Here is a 4,131-nt window from a genome sequence, read left to right as displayed (position 1 = left end):
AGTGGGCCACATTCACTAAGTGGTGCGTCTCGAGGAACATCAAACCATTGAGGGCCTCAGTTCCAGAGATAGCGGACTTCCTAGTCTATCTCAGGGACGAAGTAAACATGTCTATCCCAGCCACCAAAGCAGTCCGGGCTGCTCTGGGTCAAGTCTTCCTCCTGAAGGGCATCGACCTTGGGGCCTCCAGACATATTTCGATACTCATCAGGAGCTTCGAACAATCGTGCCCTCATCAAGCCAGTAGGGTGCCCCTGTGGGACGTGGCCAGAATCCTGAAGATTCTGTCAGACCCTCCCTTCGAACCCCTAAAGGACATCTTGGACAAGGAACTCACCCTCAAGACAGTTTTTCTGTTAGCTCTGGCATCAGCAAAATGGGTAGGGGAGTTGCACGGACTTTCGTACGAGGTATCTCACTCGTAGGGTTGGCGTGAGGCTACCTTCAGGTTCGTCCCATCCTTCGTGGCAAAGACTCAGAATCCAGCCGTTTGGGATCCCAAGTTTGAAGGGTTCTCAGTGCCGGCAATTCCTCGTTCGGACAACTCGAGGGACTTGCTGATGTGCCCTGTCAGGGCAGTACGAAAATACTTAGAGAGGACAGCTAGACTTTGACCCGAGATCAAGAGTTTGTTCGTCTCCTCGGGACTACGGAAGAAGCCAGTCTCCAAGAATACTATCTCCTTCTGGCTACGACAGGTGATCGTCAGGGCCTACAGTAGTGCAGGGGTCCCCCTTCCAGGAAAGCCCGGACCCCATGACATTAGGGGTCTAAGTACTTCATTGGCATTTGAGAAAAATATGGTAGTGGGCCAGATCCTGAGGGCAGGTACTTGGTCTAACCAGTCGACCTTCACAGCTCACTACTTAAAGGACTACTCGAGGAAGTCCCTAGACGGGTTCTCGATACGTCCCGTCATTTCCGTGCTCCAAACGGTTTAAAGGTGTAGCCCCAGTGACACCCGCGGGTAGGAAGTCCAAGAAACACAGGTTCCTTCCTTCCCCTGCTCCCTTACCGAAATGACTCCAGTAGTCCCCTGAAACTGCCATGGGATACACTTTCGTTGGAAGGACATGTCTCCTAGGATTTCTTGCAGAGGTGAGTTACTTAGACACTAAGATGGGTTTGCGCATAGTTTTCCCTATTATCTCGTGTTTTCCTTGGGGTCAGCAGAACCTAGTCTCCTATCTAGGTTCCTCTTATATACTTCTCTTGGTCTCTAGGTTATGAAGGACACTCCCACCTCCTAAGGTATAAATCTCGTAAGAAAGTAGTTCGAGGTAAGTACTCAGTGTTGGAACAAATCACAAATTTTAAGTAATTTGTATTTTTCCTAACAGTACTTACCTCGAACTACTTTCGGGTAATGACCCACCCATCCTTCCACGAGTGCCTTGCTGGACCTCATAGAAACCTAAGCTATCAAGAACTTACTGGGGATCGAGACCTGAGCAAGCATGCTCTCTGATCCGCGGTCGCCTCAGGGCGCGTATCACACCACCTGAGGTTGCCACTCATAGAAAATGGGAGTAGGGTAAACTACACAAAACTCTGGTCGGTTGGGAGGAGATCCCAGATACTCCTAAGAAAGTAGTTCGAGGTAAGTACTGTTAGGAAAAATACAAATTACTTAAAATTTGTGATTTTTAGGTTTTCTTACTTATGAATAGTTACTCTTTTCATATAAATGTCAATGTGTTAAAAATATTGTGGCAAAAAACTAAATATATAAGATTAAATCATGAAGTGACACGATTTTTGGAACACATTTATATTTGAGTTTGTCTAAATTTCTCTGAAATAGTTACTCGATAGTCATTTTAGTTCTATTCAAAGTGAAGATGAATGTTTTTTTTTTTAATTTAATATGCAACCTTAATATCTAAAGTATGCTTTTCTGCTGGAAATCCTTTAAAATATACAGTTCACAAAAACAAAATGATGAGGTCTAGCATTCAAGTTGTAACGAAAACGGGCGCCAATGGTGTGAAGCTACTTATCCGTCCGCACACGGGAACTTAGCATCTGGCGGCCAGAATTTCTCATCAGTTACGCTACGAGTTCCAGCGCTAATAGACGCACGGTCTCTCTATTCTCGTTCAAACAAACCCTTAAAGTTCACAAATCCATAAGATGGCTGACGCTGAAGCTGCACCTGCCGCCCCTGCTGCTGCCTCCCCCAAGAAGGCCAAGGCCAAGGCTAAGGGAACAAAGAAGCCCGCTGCTAAGCCTGCTCACCCTCAATATGCTGTTATGATTGCTGCCGCCCTTAAAGCTCTGAAGGCCCGCAAAGGATCTTCCCGCCAAGCCGTATTTGAAGTACATCCTTGCCAACTACAAGGTCGGAGATGAGAAGAAGGCTGGTGTCCGTGTCAGGCTTGCTCTGAAGAAGGGAGTCGCCTCTGGTCCCCTGAAGCAGGTGAAGGGAACTGGTGCATCTGGTTAATTCAAGATTGCCTCTGCTGAAGACAAACCCAAGAAGGCCGCTAAGAAACCAGCTGCCAAGAAGGCCGCTAACAAACCAGCAGCCAAGAAGGCAGCTAAGAAACCAGCTGCCAAGAAGGCCGCTAAGAAACCAGCTGCTAAGGCCGCCAAGAAACCAGCTGCCAAGAAAGCCGCCAATAAGCCTGCCGCAAAGAAGGCTGCCAAGAAGCCAGCGGCAAAGAAGGCTTCCAAAAAGCCCGCAAAGAAGTAAATTATTTTACCTCGAGAAGTATGAACTGTCGACGAAGCAAAGTTTATGGACACTGAAGCCGAGAACCGACTGCTTGATTGATCAAGATGATTAGTTACCTAAACCAATTTGGCTCTCAAAGAAGCTTTTATTATAGAATATAAATTGTATTTATTACCAGTAAAGATATCACGTACAAATGCATTTGTATATTTTGTAAATATATATATTTTTTACTATTCTCCATATTTTCGTTATCCTGTTAGGTTTTTATATCTGTACCAAACCTGCTCATGTTACGAGAAAGCTAAAAGATAATTTTCCCTTTAGAAAAGGAACTTTGATTATTTTAAAGATATTCCTATTGGTGTAGACTGATTGGAAATGTGATTGAAATATTTTCAAAGTGAAATATGAAAGATATACTTGCAGATTTCAAGGCCATTTAAAGAAAGTAATGCTTCTTGAAGGTTTTTTACCAAACAGACAGGAATGGTTTTATATGAATAAACTAAACTAGATCTGTGAGGGGTAAAGAAATGATCTTAAGCCTCGGCTCATTGAATTTTTGATCAGTGAAAACTTCTATAATGGAATCCAGTTCATCTATGATTAAAAGGGTTTAAAACAAGATTTTCTGGGGAAGTTTAAGAAGTTGGAAATTAAAATGTTTGTGTGATGGTCCCCCACAGGAGATTACTGCTAGAATCCTCTTGACTGAATGGACCAACCTGGCAACCTTCCTTCGGCCAATAGCTGCTTTGGGTTATCTGAATCCCTGTTCTTGCTTTCTACCATTTTGCTGTCTAACCTCTTCTAGCTTTTATCTCATGGAGGCCTAGGTCCATTCTAATTAAAAATGAAACATATAATTGTGAATCCTAGGTACTATCTAATTAAAAAAAATCATATAACTTTGAATCCTAGGTACTATCTAATTAAAAAAAAATCATAACTAATAAGAATCCTATGTTATTTAAACATAAATAGAAAAATAACCATAAAGGTGACAGCAAAAGGCTAAGTTCCATCAAAAACTGAATCTTCAACCTCCTCTAGGACTATTCATTTGTATATTACTTGGCACCCAAGCAAGTAAGTTTGAACTCTTTTTGTAACTGCTTTTGTTTTATCAAGATAACAAAAACTATTTTCTACTGAAGGTTACAAGAAGTCATTGATCTTTTTCATGTACGTTCTGATGTTCCTCCTTGGCTATTGGATGATCGTTATTTTCGTTTTTTTACACTATTGAATTCGATCTCTGGCAACCTATTCCAATTTTATAATTCAAAATGATTATTTAGAAATTTCTATCTCTTCCGAAAGACATTTAATGGTAAACCTAAGGAGTGATTCTCTGTCTGCCTTATTGTTAATGAAGTCGCCATACTCTCATTCATACCTCAAAAGTTTAGTTTATTAGTTAATTCAAGTAATTCTGTGTTGAAAATAAG

At 42.0% G+C, this 4,131-nt stretch overlaps 1 pseudogene; it reads left to right on the top strand.

The window, feature by feature from the left end:
- The first annotated feature begins 2,014 nt into the window (after positions 1–2,014).
- Positions 2,015–2,695, top strand: LOC137654291 (histone H1-delta-like; annotated as a pseudogene).
- The last annotated feature ends 1,436 nt before the right edge of the window (positions 2,696–4,131 follow it).

This window comes from Palaemon carinicauda, chromosome 15 (genome assembly GCF_036898095.1).
Source record: "Palaemon carinicauda isolate YSFRI2023 chromosome 15, ASM3689809v2, whole genome shotgun sequence".
In the NCBI taxonomy this organism is placed as follows: domain Eukaryota; kingdom Metazoa; phylum Arthropoda; class Malacostraca; order Decapoda; family Palaemonidae; genus Palaemon; species Palaemon carinicauda.
Note: the sequence above shows the minus strand (reverse complement) of the source record. Positions and strands in the feature narration are given on the sequence as shown.